Genomic DNA, 17,884 nt, shown 5'->3' with positions numbered 1-17,884 from the left:
TTCAGGTATAAAAATTTACATATGAGGTTTAGCTTTTGACGACGGCTTCGTCTACAACGCCATCTTCTGCACTTTAAATGTACTAAGATATACATAGTCTTCCACTTCTTACCGCCTTCAGTCTGTTTATTGTCCTTCTTCTAGGTTTATCTTATATTTTCAAACCGATAAATTATATTGTAACAGTTAGTAATGAACTGTGTAAGGGTTACAAATTGTTAGTATTCACAAGAAAGAACAGTGTCGTTCCAGATAACAAGGTCTACTTTTTTTGGTACGTTTTTTTCAGGAGAAAGGGAATACCACTATTTTAACAATTCCCTTCATTCCTTTCGCTACAAGACATCCACCAGCACGGTAAATACGTCACTGATACACCAACAGTTAAATGTTTGGCGTAGTTGGTATGTCGTATCAGAGTTCAGAGATGGGATTGTTCATCTTGGAATGATGCGACAGTCGAGAGGACCAACTAGAAAACCCGGAACCACTGTAAAAACAGAATACGCGTATGACTGTTTACCAAGCATTCGATTTATAGAACAAGTTTTCAAAAATAGAAGGATTACACTTACTAACACCAATATCACATATTGTTAACTTTTTTAACTGTTCATAAAATCTAGTTTTTCTTTTCAATCAAGAGATAAATTTAATCATAACTTTCCTCAAAAGCAAACATTATAATTTTAAAAATATAAATATTACGGACTAAAAGATATATAAAACACACACACACACACACACAATCTAAAATACACTGACATAAAAAAAAATAGATACATCTGTCGAAATTAATTATATCAAAACTTTTGTTTTTAACTTACCTCATTAGGTTAAATACGTCATTAGTGAGCCAGTCGATGTGATCGTGATAAACTCTGCTACTTGACAACATGATCACTTCTAAACTCATAGTAAGCTAGGCTATGTGATCATGATCAACTCGACTACTTGTCAACATGATCACTTCCAACTCATAGTGAGCTAGCCTATGTGATCATGGTCAACTCGACCACTTCCAACTCATAGTGAGCTAGCCTATGTGATCATGGTCAACTCGACCACTTGTCAACATGATCACTTCCAACTCATAGTGAGCTAACCTATGTGATCATGATCACACTCAATGTGTGGCATGTCAATCAAGGTACCCAAAACAGTGTGAGACACTCACAGTGATCAACTCAAGTTTGAGGATCAAAGAGACTTTGATGACATCATTGAGTATATGCTGAAGATATTATTAGGAAAGGTCTATCTGTTGAGCTTATCACAACCTTATTCTTAAATATAGGAGAATACAGAAGTTGTTTACACTATACTAAAACAGTTTTGAATATGCAAATCAACAAATCATGTGAAAACTGCAACTACTATAAAGTCATAGTGTAATGGCATGTAACAAAGCTATATTTTGACAGTTTTTGGTATTGGATTGGTAATATAATACCAAATATCACTTTATTACAGACTATCATAAAGGAAACTAACTCTCAAAATAGAATTACCTTTCCTATTTAATGGCATTGGAAAATACAGAAATATGAATCAAAACATATGTACAGTCTTTTAGGGCAAGTCACTGGTTTAATTATTTTTCATTGTGTAAACTTTTAATGTTGTATTGCTTTTGATTGTAAACAGAGTAGCGGTGTACGTCTAGTCTAATAGGAGCATTTTGCAATGGCTACAAAGTTGCAGAACTAGAGTCTAGATATACAGCCATTAGATAACTTGTTCACATTCATTCTTTTTCTTTATAGGTGTACAATGATAATAGTTTTCAGCATTTTAAAGAAGAATGGCCAACTGACTTGTGTGACATGGTGAAAAACAAAGCATGCTGACTACACTTTCTTTACTGGTCTCTTGGAATTTGATTTTATCTTTATTAACCTATTGTCTATTAGAGACTGTGTGCATAACTTTTGAAAATCAGTTTTCCACCATGGACAAACTCAGAAATGATCTTGGGATACCTTCAGTATATATCCAACTCTTATCAACTGTATAACCACTCAGAAACCTCATACCTGTACCTGACAAATCAGATATCAAAATCAGAAGAAAATTTGAAGTAAATGCCCATGTAAAGTCTCTTCTACCATCTGCTCTAAGGTTCAATAAGTGAATATAATATATATATATATTTCATACTCTTTCAATCCTGCAACCTATTGGCAAAGAAGTTGTTGACTTAAAGGGCATTGCTAACACTCTTGGAAAGTACTTCTATCTATTCCTTCACTATCTTGAGCATCAAAACAAGAGCACCACTTTCTTTCAACCAGTTTTTTATTTTCTTGAAACATAACAAATTATTTTGTTCTGATGAAAATGAAACTAGTTCTATATTGGTCTAGCAGTACAACAGTAGGAAAAGATACTGTGTGTTACAAGATGTTATTTTAACTTCGTCTTGACTCTATTTTCTTGTGGTTCTTTTATATACAATTTAACAAAAGGAGGAGTTTCCAGATTTATGGCATTGGGCTATTGTATTCCTTTCTTGAAACAGAGAGAAATCCTCTGATTCATGCTAATCATGGACCTATTGCTTTGAATCTGATTAGTCTATCTCATTATGCCATCTTTCTTTGAATCACCTGAAGTCATATACTCACAAGTGAAAGTACCAATTTCTTATTAATTAAAACCTTTTTAGCTATTTTTCTGTTTAAATTTTTATGAATAGTTCAAAGTCAAGTTTCTCTGAAATCTCATTCATGATTTGTTGTAAACCTTTTGTTGGTAATAGGATCCCATATAAAAACTGTATAAGGAGGAAATTATCCTTACCAAACCCTATTTTGGCCACAAATTCACTATGCATAATGTCTTCTTCAATTTGCTAATAGTGTGACACTCAAAGTCAATGTTGCCCACATATTACTCTCACAATATTGCTGTGACTATCATTTTCTACATATTTCTTTGTGGTCTCCAAGTTGATCACAATTTTAGTTATTTACAGGCCTTAGGCCTTTTTAGTTATGTTTGACATAACTAATACCAAATAATATGTTTAACATTTTAACCTAATGTGAACAAACTTTACAGATTAAAGTTTTCATTTCATGCACCTTTATGTTATTTGTAATTATTTTGTTGTACCTTTCAGTTTTTAATGTATATTCTGTAGTTGAATGTACTTTTAGATGACTGTCTAAATATACTATGGAATTTTATCTATTGGTTTTAAAATTAAAAATTTCAAATGTTGTAACATTTTGAGCAACATATTTAAATAAGAAAACATTTGTTTTACCCAGTATTTACATCAGTGTTAAAAACAAATAAACAAGCAAAGTGATGCTTACAAACAACCTCTACCTTTCTAAGTTGATCTTAATTCAAAAGGTTTCAGCCAGACTAACACGCTACCTTTCTGAATGTGTTTTACTGTTACTTTTAGGTAAATAGTAGATGAAAACATTTGTTTAAAAAAACAAAAAAATGCATAGATGAATAATCATAGAGTCAAGTTTTGTGCAGCTTTATGCAACACTTAAGAGAGAAAGTCTAATCTTACTTACAGTGAATCACCACCATCTCTCAGATCATACCACTGACCATCAACCTTATATCTGTCAAACCGTGGACTTTTGAACGGGTATGTGATGAAGCTCCATCTGGTGGAACTTGCTGGCGAGAACGTTTGTTGCTTTTCTTTAAAGAATTTGGATCCGTCATGTTATCGGGAAATTCTCTATTTGATGAAGAAAAAAAAATCAAGACAAATTTATACTGAAACAAAGTATCAGAAATAAATTTCAAGTTTTAATTTAGTGATATTGTTAGTAAAAAAGGGGAGAATTACCCATGAATAAATGTTTTTCTTCCTCTTAGATGTTACTTTACACTTTTTAGTTCAACATGCAGAATAAAAGACAATACAGCAATGAATATGATGAACAAACTACAAATGTTAAACCAACAAACTCAGTAGTGGAATCCCATTATAAAAATTTTGAATTGTAAATTACTAAACTGAACAATCTGCCTGGAAAAGGTATGTGTCACCATTTCCATCCATTTACACCAATTAAATTGAAGTTATCACTGGATGATCTGTGTCGTATTGTCATGGAAGGAGTGAACCTGATCTATGAAACTGTTGATTAGATGACATATCGACCATGAAGTTGATCTATTTATCTTTTTGCTTTGCAGAATTTCACTCAAAGTTACTTGAAAACTATCTGCATTGCCAGTAATTTTGAACTGATAAGGTAAAAGGAAGGAAACTAGTCAACACCACTTGTCATCAACTCTTAGGCTACTCTGTTATCAACAAATTGTGGAATAGACCATCAAATTATAATGCTTCTCATGGCTAAAATGATGAGCATACTAAGTGACAAGGTTCAAACAATTGTGTCGAGGGTCTTAACCATCAGGCCAATGTGCTTCAGTTGATATGATCAATGTGCTGCAGTTGATATGATAGATTGTTCAAATAGAAATTTTCAATAATTGGATTTCAGAAGACTGGCATGGCTAGGTAGTTAGGACATTTGACTCCTACTCTGAAAGTCATGAGTTTGACCTCCGTCACACTAAACATGCTTAATCTTTCAGCCGTAGGGGATTTAGGCTCCAAATATAATAGGCAGTTAGGCCTATTGTTTACTAATCCATTGCCAACTTTTGGAGTTTCAACTGTAATTAACTGAATAACTCAGCCTATTGTTTTATAATATATTACTAGTTTTTAAAAATTTGAAACTGAGATTAACTAAACTGCCAGGCCTTTATTTTATCTAATGCATCACTAAATTTTGACATTTAGAATGTAATTAATTGAACAGTTAAGCATTGTTTTTTCTTATGTATTACACACTTTTCCTTTTTGAATCATAATTAATTGAATGGTTTGGCCTATTGTTTTTTTAATACACCACCAACTTTTTAAATTTGAAACTGTAATTAATGTAACAGTTAGTTCAGTTATTTCCTGATGCATTACAAACTCTTAACATTTAAATCATAACTAAATGAATGGTTAGTCCTAGTGTTTTCTAATGCATTATTAGTTTTTAATATTTGAAATTGGACAGTTAAGTTTTTTTTCTTATGCATTGCAATTTTTCCTGTTTGAACCATTAGGCCTTTTGTTTCCTAATGCACCATCAGCTTTTTGAAATTGAAACTGTAAGTAATTGAATAGTTAAGCCTATTTTTTCTAATGCATTTCCAACATTTGGCATTTAAACCATAATTAATTGGACAGTTGTGTCTATTTTTCATTGCATTACCAGCTCATGACATTGAAATCCTTATTAATTGAACCGTTAGGCCTATTATTTGCTAATGCATTGCCAAATTTTGGTGTTTAAACTGTTATTAATTGAATAGTTAGACCTATTAATTTGTAATGCATTGCCAACTTTTGAAGTCTAAACTATAATTAACTGAAACAATCAACCTGTTGTTTTTTAATCCATTAGTAGTTATTTAAAATTTGAAACTGAGATTTAATTGAACAGTCAGGCCTTTATTTTTCTAATGTATTACCATCTTTTGATGTTTAGACTGAAACTAATGTAACAGGTTAAGCCTTATTTGTTTTTTCCATGCATTGCAAATTTTTGCTATTTCAACAATAACTATTTGTATGTTTGAGCCTGCTGTTTTTAATACACCACCAGCTTTTTCAATTTAAAATTGTAATTAACAGTTAGATCCATTATTTTGCAAAGTATTGCCAACTTTTAGCATTTAAATTGTAACTAACTGAATGGATAATGTTTTCTGAGGCACTACCATCTTTTTACATTTAAACTGTAACTTTTGTCATATACCTTATTTTAATATATATCTCTAGTCATTTCACTTTAAAAAAATCATTCATGCAAAGAGTTGTGTTATCAAATAAATGTATAGCTAATTTGAATATATGTTTAAACTGATTTCTATTGAAATATTTATAAAGCATGGCAGCTAAGATAGTGAGGATTATATATATATATATATATATGAAAATGTAAATTTGACTGATTATTTTCAAAGTTCTTATAATGTTTACCACCATTGAGAAAAACAGATAAACCTTAATTATTTATATGTATATATATGTGTGTGTGTGTTGTGTTTTTTGTTGACATTTACTCACCACAGTTAATCTATAGTTGAATAAATGAGAAAAGTATACTTATTGCATTAATCCATTCCACTATTGTAGGAAGCCTAGTTTTGTTCTTTTGACTTACGGTATTCACGGTTACAGAGGTGGAAATGGAACTTCCTGAAATTGGTATAACTTACTAATATATAGTGAATCGAGTGATTGGTTGGGTTTCATATTTATTGTTAGTAATATAATCTTATTGTTTGTTTATGTTACAACCATCATTTGATTCTTGTACTCCTTAGATTTATTTAATCAGTATAGATGGTGCAGCTTCGTATAAACAATGACCATCATTATACTCAACGACTGACTAGAGACGTGTAGTGGCCAAAATAGTCTGAAATAAACATTATGTTTACAAATAAGAGAATCTTAGTTATCTGTCAGGAAATAATCAAGTGTTGTATCTTGGTTTTATAAATTTACATTGCAGCAATATGATATAGACAGAATCTGAATATTTCCTTTAATGATATCATTATTTAGTTAGAAAAACCACATACATTGCTGCATCACCATTAGCGTAAGAAGTGTTCAGATGGGCTTCAGTAACCGTGGGAGTACGGCTACCATAAGGATTTCCCAGAGCTTTTCCCATCAAGGGATTTTTTTGTATTGTACATCCTTTGTTGCTCCCATGAAGTTTGACGTTTCCTTAGTTTCCTGAAAGATCAGATTCCAACAGATAACACAGATTAGAACATCCGTTAAGTACATAGAGATAACACCAGATCATAATTACTACACTCAACACAGATTATAACATCTTTTAAGTGCAGAGAGATAACACTATGTCATAATTACTACACTCAACACAAATTTAGGATATTAGTTAATATATAGAGACAAAAATAGATCATATTTATCACTCAGATAAATGATAATAAAATATAAATTACCATATCAAATGAAAATTGTTGAGCAGACACTCTTCATCAAGAAATTAAAGAATGTATTACAATGGAAATAGGCAAAAAAATTGTTAAAAGATAAAATAATACAAAGGTTCTAATTACACACTTTTATCATGGAGCACAGTGGAAGAAATACTGAAAAAACATTGTTAAAGTTAACCAAGTTAAGTGTTACCTTGTGTTATCTACAAATGTAAAGATTAACAGTTTTATAAGCACAAATTAAGTAAAGAAGAACAAGCACAAACTTACAAGATATGAAAATGACTACTCCACTAGTTTATACATAACAAGTGGTAATTTTCAAGGGCATACTGTATACCATTCATTTAGATGTTTCAATTTATTATTTACTATCATTTACCCAAATATTCTTCTCGTGCCTTGCAGAATAATACTCAACTCATAATTATCACAGTCTATACAGATTAGAACATTAGTAAAGTACATAGACCACAATTATCATAATAAACAAAAGACAGATCCTATTTCTTATCTTTATGAAAGAACTATGTTTTTATTTTATTTTTAAAAAATAGCACATTAATTTTCTGTTTTTCTAAGAGCTCCTTTAGAGTTGTTTAGAACTACTAGTTTAACTGAGGGAGTCTTTGTGGTTTGAGTGGTTATGTACAACCATGGAGTGATTGTTAAGTTACTTTTTATATTATTTTCACTAGTTATCTGTTCAAAATTTAGCCATTGACTGGTTTTCACAAAAATAAATATATAAATAGCCATTGGTTTTACACTATGATTTTAAATTGCAAAGATATTGATTATTTACTTATTACAGCACATATTTGATATCATAGCATGTCAACAGATGGGACGAGCGGTGCAAGGGTCTAAACACTGAATTTTAACTAACCGTTTCCGACAGGAAGAACACAGGAGTGCTATTCCTAGGATGGCACCCAAGAAAATTACGCTGCTAAGAGCTATGATAGCTATTTCTGTTGTTCCCATTTGGCTAATTTTCTCTTGCACAGAAACTTCTTGGATCCGTCGAATCTTGAAGTTGTCCAAGTAGGCATTAATTGCTTGGGAATTATCGCTAAAAGACCTGTAAGAGTACCACAGTAGAAAAACTTAGATGCACTCAGTTTTTGCAGCTATGGCTGTCTAGGTTAAAAAGTGCATTGTACTGTTTTAAACTAAAGAAAAAAATCGTTTCATGCAACTAGACTTGTACCTGTGTTCTATCTTAAGTGAGTCACTGTTTTTCGAATTAAATGTTTAAATATCATTTGAATGTAATGATTTAATATAAAACTAATATATGTATATATACATGATGTTGTGTGTCTTAGTCTAATATATAAACGATTTTTGAGTTTAAGGTAAAAAACATAAACTGTAGTTTCATCAAGAAAATATACTTACTTTAAGAGGTCTTCAGTTTCGACGATTTCATTTGTTTCGTGATTAACCCCATAGACGTACAAATCAGTTCTGAAATGAAACAAACTTGTCTTGGAAATGATTATTTGTATATATGTATACTACCTAAATTACTAGATCCTTGCATGGGTGTCCAAATTACTTTATATCACATATTTAAAAAAACAATGAAGTTTCTATTAAGAACATTTAGTTTTAAAAAATAAATTTTTATCTACACATTTGATTTTCAAAACAAAAGTTACACAATATGAATTAAGGCTGTACCTTGTCTGTTATTCCTTCTTCTGACAATAAATATAAATAGGTTTTGATGAGATACAACCCTTGAATATCCTAGATAGAATTGATCATGTGAACAACAAGGCTGCTTTATGAGCAATTCAGCAACCTTTAAACTTTGATCTTGTGCCTGATTAATTGACACTGCAAAACAAATTGTAACTGGAAATAGGGGCCTACCAAATTCAAAGGTATAATCACTCTGTAGCAAAGAACTACTTGAAATGAAGACATCTTCACCTTTGGCATGACCAGTTGAAACTGTTGCTTCAACAACATGTGGAAGTAAAGTTTTAACATCTAATGACATTACATATTTTTTGGGAATGAAGATTTATCAACAACATTAATGGTGAACCAATCTTTTATTTCAGAATGCGATCTGGTATCTCTAATGGTTCAATAAAACCTAGGAATTCAGTTGGATAATTTAGAGCATCCATTATAATTGTAACACTGATGATTATCACCTGAAAGTCTTATGGACTTTCTAAAACCTATGAGAAATACAATACTAGTATATAAACATGTAACAGATCACATGACCCATTATTCCTGGACATTATTTTTTTCATGCACACAATATGATGTTATTTTTTCTTTTCAATATTATCTATTTGTCGCTATGACAGAAAGAGTTTGTGTAAATGACTCAAACATATACTGGTATCTTTATGGTAAACTTGTTGTAAAGAAACAAAGGCAAAACGTTACAGAATTTGTCAAAAAAGTGTATGATGGGTATTTTGGAATAAAAATTGGGGACCAAGATAAATCATTGGTTCTGCATTAAGTTTTCACCATTTGTGTAGAAGAGTTGAGACAATGGACTAAACATAAGGAAAAGTATTTTCCTTTTAGAATTTGAATGATATGTAGAGAGCCTAGAAACTACGGAGATGATGGCTACTATTTTTGCTCGTTTATCCTGCAAGGCTACAACACTCAAAGTAAAAATGAAATTTCTTAACTGAACCTTCAACTTGTTGCTCATGGACCTAATATATCTGTACCTACTTCAGTTTCATCTGATTCCGAATCTAATGCCTATATAAATGATGATAGGGATTGTGTTCAACCTGAAACATTTGATGAACCACAACGTTTCACACAAAAGGAACTTACTGGTTTAGTGACACATTTGGGTCTTCCAAAGGATTATTCAGATATTTTGGAGTCCAGACTTTGAGTTAAGAACTTAATTTCTTCAGATATATCATTTTATTGGTACAGTAATCATGAGAAAGAGTTTATACCATACTTTTTCAAGAATGTTCACTGGTTTATTGCACAAATATTGCAGAATTAATTCCAATGCTAGGAGCTGCAGTGTGTATACCATGTGAATGGCAATTGTTCATTGATTCCTCCAAAATAAATTTAAAAGGTCTTCTCCTTCACAATGGTAACATATATACATCTGTTATTATTGCTCATTTGAAATTCACTGAACCCCATATTTCATTATATGTTAATGAATACTTTAACTTCAGAACCTATGAGAAAATGTTGAATATGGCTTGAGCAAAAGATTTGTGGTCTTCTAATTCAAACAGAATCTTTTTAACAAACATCCTGGTCCTGTTTCCTTATCACCACTCCTAGAAATGATATGGACAAAGAATGAGCCTTTAAAAGTGTACCACTTATACCTACTAAGCCTTCTAAATGAGGATGGCTACTTTTTCAGTGGAACTGTACGAGTTTTCAATCTAATTTAGACAGCATCACAATCCTGATAAGTATAGTCATTGTTTTTGTATCTCCTTCAAGAAAACATTTTCCAAATCTATTGATACTTTCTGAAATTCCTTCAGCATACCAATGAGAGCACCATTTTGAATTTGTTTTAATTCATGCTATCCCTTTGACATTGGACACTGTCATTGACAAAGATGACTCTGTCCAACTTGATCATACTTTTAGCTTTTTTTTAGATCATATGTCTTTTATTTCCACAAAATTATTTATCTCTTTTCATTAAAAACTTCTTTACATGTTGTATTTTTCACCTTTTGTCTTTGTTGCAGAAACCATTAGAGTTCTGCACAGTTAAACTCCAAAAAATCAGACTTTCAGTATAGATTCATGTCTACAGTAAAGGGTCCTTCCCTTACTATAGAATTTACATATGCACTTTACCTATCCAGGCATCTAACATTCTCCAAGTGCTTACTGTGGATAGAAACCTGTAAATGGGAAGATAGGAATCCTAGCAGTTAAGTATAGTATAGTGCTTTAGCCTTGAAATCCTATAGATGGGTGACACTGGGAAGTCTCTCTTCCACAGGGCTATCTGGCTGGACAACTACGGCTAAGATAAACTAAGTACTAGTGAAGAACATCTCTGCTGGGTGTATTGTACACTATGTCCAATGACACTTTTTGAATATAGTACTCATTAAATTCTAGTGTTGCTGCACTATCTTGTTTTTGACAGTGTAGTATCTTTCTTATAAAACTCCACAGTGGTACTATATATTATACAGTGTGAAAACCACAAGAGGTTTAGCGATGTGATATTAAAAGGATAATCAACTGTAACATGCCCTAGTTTTGAGGAATAATGAACTACCTTTGTGGTTCTCTATCGTACAGCCTCTGTCTGAAAGAACACAGGACTAAATGTTAACATATTTTATTCTGAAGGGTTAACAGAAGTTTCTTGACTCCCTCAGAACTGAATCAAGGGATATTTTAATTGAAACACTGAAGTATAAGAACAACAAACTCATTCAAATTTCAAAAGCTTTTGGAGGATTTCCTGTTGAAGTCACACCTTAACACCCTTAACTTCACCTGAGGAGCTATATCAGAATCAGATCTTGATGGCCCAGAAAAAGAAATCTTTGAAGATGTACAGACCAAGGCATTAGAGATTTCAAATGAATTTATGTATGTAATAATGGAAAGTATAAGCTTACAAGGATTTTTATTCTCACATTCTCTCACCTAGTCTTTCTACCACTCTTGAGGCAGGATATTAGAATTGCTCTGTCCAAATATACATATGTATATATCCTAAATCTGCTTAGGTGTTTAGAATATCAGTAGTTTGGGCATTCCAAAACTTCATGTCACAGTACTCATGCCTGTATCCATTATGATGCTAAGTGCTATAACACTAATGACTGAATGATGAAATAGTTTGTATCATTTGTATAGACTCTTCTTAATCATGATCATAAGTTGAATAAATCAATCCAAAAACGAAATAATGTAAATGTACTAAGAAGCTGATGTTGCTTTCACAGTTCCAGTTGGAGTACAAATTTTCATCTATGTACCTCCTTCTGGATTATTATCACCATGATTAAAGGTTCTGTCAACTGTATCTACTTTTGTGACATTATCATCCTGTGACTTTAATATATAATCATTTTTCTAACAAATCTGGTGCAGCAATGACATCATTCTACATATAAGGTGCTGACCAATATTCCACCACCACCACAACTGGTTCTACAGAAACAGACTAACTGTAAGGATTAAAAAAAAAGATGTACATGATATACAATGGAGCATTATAAATAAAAAATTCACCCCATAGATAAAACTAAAATTATTTAGGCAAAAATGACCAATTTTATTCAATGGCATTGTCGATTCTCTCTTTTTGTTTAACATGACATCAAGGTTCTGATTCATTTTGACTATCCCAATTGTATATTCTTACAAAGAAGATTTTTGAGAACATCCATGCCATCTTTAGCAGTAGTTTCCATTGGTCAAGAAATACAGATTGTGTGATGGATATACTCATGGGGAAGTGGCTTCCTTTGTGTCCAGTTACATGACCACATTAATTATCACATAAATGGACATACATCATTCATTCTACTATAGTTTGCTCTTTTTATTTGTCACCAGAGGAAGCTATGGATCACAAGAAGCTAGAAATCAAATAATTAAATTTTACAAAAATTGCACATCCTTACCTTTGATACTACATTTAAGTCTTAAGAATATATTTTAAATCAGTGACAGTTTGAATTCCAAGAGCGTGATAATTTTGTTGATTTAATTTTAGAAAGAACAATACCCAAAATATTCTTAATTTACATCAAAAAGACCAATTTTAGGTTTTGATTAATGACTATATAGTATGTGCCACTTTTTAATATTGCTTATTTTAATAAGTAGTAATTTGATTGTTGTTCCACTTATTTTATGTTACTTGTCAAATAAAGTTTTATAAAATTGACAAAAACCGGTACTTACGCTTCAGGATGTTCAATGTCTCTTTCCTGATGAGGTGTTAGTTTTGCCATTTTCACTTCATATTTAGTGACTTTACTCAAGTATCTGAAGTTTGTGAGAAAAACAACAACAACTTCATTAAAAATAAAACAATTCTTGTGTATGAATAATATCTCAGAAAAATTAATTTTGTATTTTATTCATATATTCGAATTCTACATGTCTTGTTAAAAAGAATGAAGTACATTGTCTGTAAGCAGCACTTGGAGATCTCTAATCCTACTTCAGGTGATATAAATTTAAGTCATACCATAATAAACACACTCTTTATGTTAGTAACAAAATCAAAATATATCAATAAAGAACCTAGATATTAAAATTAAAGAACCTTTTATAATTCACGATGATGAGAAACCCACTTGAAGCAAAAATGTATTCTAAAGATGGCTGATATAGGTAATAAAAGATTAATTAAATTAAGTACAGAACATGAAGATGACTTAAGAAGGTTGAAACATTGTTCTGTACTTTATTTTAATTAAAGTTTTAATACCCACACCAGCCATCTTTAGAATGCATTTAAACTTTCATAAAAAAGACAAGTTTGACCAAATAGTTCAATGTCAAAGTCCCATTTTCAGTGCAATTTTGAACAAAAATTATTATCACATTAAAACAAAGAAAAATATGTTATAGTACGCCAAGAATGCATCTGCCCCGTCCAATACCAACAAGGACTTTTGCCTAATACCAGAGTTCCTCAGTCCAATTTATATATGACAGATAGTAGCAGTATAAGAACTGTTAATTAAGATGTGAAGTAGTTTAATAAGTGATACATTCTATAGAGTGGACCAAAGTCATTTTCTTATTATGATGACACATATATTTCTAAAATAACAACAAACAACTCCATCTGCAATCTCATTATAATAGCATATATATTTCTAAAACAAAAGTAACTCAGTTTGGTAAAAAATCTTGAACTTATGAAAGTGGCTGTGTTAATTATATTTTATTTTACTATTTTGACTGTTTAAGTTTTCAATAATGTAAAAAAAGACAATGCTGTTATATCACAGAAAAAATAACAAATAGAAATATGAGACTGTTTGAAAAATATATTGCAGGAAGTTAAACCATTATGATGAAATATTTCAATCTAATAGCATGATCAGAAGAAAATAAATTTGTGTAAGTGAACAAAATTCGTAAACTAAAAGCAAAAGTAAGTCACAGATTTTTCCATCATCACTGTTATGATTAATAAAATCATACAGTGGCCACACTTCCTATAGATTTAGATTTGTTTATAATAAAACAGATACATAACAGTGATAATTTAGTAAGTTTTAATGTTAAGAGTTGCAAACACTGTTGTTTTTTATTGTTAAAAGTTACCAGCAATCCACTTCTGTGGAATGCAAACAATCAGAAAGGTTGGGACACAGTTAACTCTCAGTAAACTTTAAAATATTTCTTTCAAATCCAGTTTATTTGTTTTAATTATATAACTAAAATGTGTAACTTTCTTGGGATACGAAAGATATCATGGCAGAAAAACTTGTAGATGATGAGATGAAACAAACTGATTATTAAAATGTTTAACATTCAGTTGTGTATCAGCAAAACAGGTGCAGATATTTTGATTACAAGGACTCACTTTTAGTGTTATCACAGAGTGGTTAGAAAGCTTTGTAGATTTATTTTACAATAAAATTGGCCTTATTCATAAATTCAAATAGATAATTTTCAAAAGGTAATTGATTTTTAAATCTATTCTAATTTTTATATTAGCAATGAATTAAGTGCTCTTTTCAAGTGTACCAGATATTATTGTACATTTCTTGATGTACACTTGAAATATATATATTTTGTAGTACCTTGCAAATCCACCAATTTAATTTATTAATAATTTATGAAACTTATTATAAAGAGTGATACCACATTTATAAATAATTTATTATTCTTTTATTTGAGTTTTAATTTGTTAAATGGTGACTACTGTTTGTACTAGCAAGTTTGTTGTATCTTAGGGTTGTACTCTAGTACTAAATTTGAGGTCATGAAAATGTATGAAGGTGTTGTTACTTAATATTATAACAGAAGTAATACATTGATATTTCATATAGCTCTTGTTTTAAAGAATGCACCTTTCTAATTTGTATTTACTTTAATTACTATAGTTTTGTTACTTTATTAACTGGGAGGTGTTTTCCTCAAACTTGCAACTCAATATCCAAATTGAATACATCTTCCTCTAGCTCCTAAGTATAGATGAGTAAGAATAGTTTATCATCTCTCCTAACTACTTCCTAATCTGCCTTATTACAGATTAGTAAGTCTTTAATAAAATATGGTGGTTTTAAAGTGTCATGTTCTTTTGATTTACTCTTATTTAGTGGCAATTGCTTGTATTTCATCTTTATTTTTAGTAGTTTTAGTGTTGGTATTTGATATAGCCTGGTGACCAGATTTTTAGTTTTCTAAATTATACAATGATGGCACATTAATTTTTTGATGTGTCCATCTTTAATCCTGTTTTTCTCTAATATTGTATTTTTATAGGTGAGTTGTTGATTGTACAGAGTATATAAAATACGATATTTGTTTTAAAGATGAGTTGTAGATAGTACATAGTATGTAAAGTAAAATATTTTTAGATGAACTATGGACAAGGTTGAAAGCAGTTCCTTTGGTCTTGAGCAGGACAGGATGAAGACAATTTAATAGAGTGTGGAAAAATTCTTACCTTATGGATCTTTGACCTTTTCTAGATTTGATACTGAAAATGTTAGATGTTACTCACTTTAGAATAGTGTCCAGCCGTTCCTCCACTTGTATAGGATTATTTTCAGTAACAAACAGGACAAGTTTGGTTTCAGGAAGAACGTATATCTGAGATATAAACGTGTAGTGAAGTCAGACCCTCTGTAGGAAATGTTTAGTTAAAGCTAATACTACATTTTTACACTTTTTTTAATGTCAGCTAAACAGGATTATTGTTGTTATATTATATTTACAAATGAATTAATAAAGAAGGTATCATTAAATAGCTTTAAAGACCTTAAGAAATAAATAGAAAAACAAAGTATTATTTTAGTTTTATCAAATTAAAAGAATTAATCTACCACAAGTATTGATTCCAAATTCATGCATTATAAAAATTATATATACATCATACAATGATACTTGACCCTAAATATTTCAAAGTATAACATTTTCTTGGAGATCCTGTCAAGGCATCTTAACTTGCTATTTCATATTTGATAAATAACTGCTAAATTGAATGATGCAGATTTTCGTTGTTCTAATCAGAATAACTTTTATGTGTGTGTATACCAATACTTGTTATATACACTATGAGTTTTCGTTTTTGTTCTCAAAGGTAATTTCTTGTTTCTTCCATTAGGGAACATGTGTGTGTGTGTATACTTGCATAAAATTTCTACATATATTGAAAATTATCTGTACTATGAGGGCTATCTGTACTAACCATCACTAATTTAGCAGCAAAAGACTGAAGGAAGACAGCTAGTCATCAACACCCATTGCCAACACTTGGGCTACTCTTTTACCAAGGAATAGTGGGAATGACCTTCATATAACAATGCCCCCATAGTTGAAAGGGCGAGCATGTTTGGTGTGATGAGAATTTGAACCCACGACCCTCAGATCATGAGTCAAGCACCCTAACCATCTGGCCATGCCAGGCCATTATTTTGGAATTATATAATTATAAAAAACCGAAACACCAGAAAGTAAAGCTGAATATATTCATCAAACTTTTAAAAGTATGAAAGCAAACTGATGAACTTTTCTCCTTGTTAGTTATATATTCTCTTGAACTGGTTTCTATACTTTTGTTATGTTAAACTGTAAGTTAACTGAAAAAACTGTCACGTAACTACACATTAGGAGTCACAGTGTGCCTAGATACATTGTAGGAACATAGAAGCTTTTAATTAAAAAGGAGTTTAGGGTTAAACTATTAATATAGTGAGGCTTGGAACAGGATGTGCATGGCTGGGTTAAAAATCTCATCCTTTTCTTTGACAAATTGTATGAGTTTTTAATGTAGTATATTAGAGGCTCATTTATTTATTTGGTGTTTCAAGAAGTAGTAAATAAAATGCTTTTATGGAATACAGGTTTATTTGAAAATTTAGGTTGTTTAAAGTATTTAGTGTTGATATTAATTTTTTGTGGTGTGTCTCTTGCTAGAAAAAATATACAAAATCCAAATTCTCAAATTATATTTTAGGGGCGATTTGTCAAACTCAATACGCTTAGACCTAAGCAATTTCAAGTTTCATATATAAACATGGAAATTAGACCCCAGTGGATATAACCTTTACTGCCACCTGAGGAAAAGAATTATACAATTATACAGAATTAATAGCATGTTTATGCTCAATTAGCCAGAAGGAATGACCACTAGATACAATTTCAAAGTAAACAAATGATGAAACTTTTTAATCCATGGCGATACCATAACTTGTTTATTTCAGCACCATTTTTTAGAATAGTTCTCTAACTGTATGAATTCAAGTACTTTTAAGATTTGCATTTGAAGTTATATTCCTGTTTCCAATAGCAAAGAAAATCACTCTTATACAATTATAGAGGGTAAGTCAACTGAACCTCTAACATGACTGTAGGTCAGTATAAACAAACTACTTACAAACACGTTAGTCAAAGCACTGTTTCCATCATCACTGCCCTCTCGATCTGTGGCCTTAATATCAAATTTGAAGAGCCGGTCTGTGTCAAGAGAAAAGGTCACAGTTGAACGAATAATACCTGTAATTGGGTCGATATGGAATTTGGAGGAAGCATCCTTTTCTTTCTGTACAATTTTGTATCTAATCTCTCCATTGTAGCCTTCATCAATATCTGTTGCCTAAAACAACAAAACATATCAAAATATATCTGAATTTTAAGAATG

At 30.9% G+C, this 17,884-nt stretch overlaps 1 pseudogene across 1 annotated transcript in view; it reads right to left on the bottom strand.

The window, feature by feature from the left end:
- Positions 1-267: 267 nt before the first annotated feature.
- LOC143238134 (protocadherin Fat 4-like) overlaps positions 268-17,884 on the bottom strand; it is a 144,943-nt pseudogene continuing 127,326 nt past the window's right edge. Inside the window, exons 58-65 of the transcript XR_013020423.1 lie at positions 17,621-17,839; positions 15,746-15,834; positions 12,958-13,041; positions 8,437-8,505; positions 7,922-8,116; positions 6,640-6,799; positions 3,540-3,712; positions 268-490 (exon numbers count right to left, since the gene is read on the bottom strand). The product of XR_013020423.1 is annotated as a protocadherin Fat 4-like (transcript). The remainder of the gene's footprint in view (positions 491-3,539; positions 3,713-6,639; positions 6,800-7,921; positions 8,117-8,436; positions 8,506-12,957; positions 13,042-15,745; positions 15,835-17,620; positions 17,840-17,884) is intronic.

This window comes from Tachypleus tridentatus, chromosome 13 (genome assembly GCF_004210375.1).
Source record: "Tachypleus tridentatus isolate NWPU-2018 chromosome 13, ASM421037v1, whole genome shotgun sequence".
Classification (NCBI taxonomy): domain Eukaryota; kingdom Metazoa; phylum Arthropoda; class Merostomata; order Xiphosura; family Limulidae; genus Tachypleus; species Tachypleus tridentatus.
Note: the sequence above shows the minus strand (reverse complement) of the source record. Positions and strands in the feature narration are given on the sequence as shown.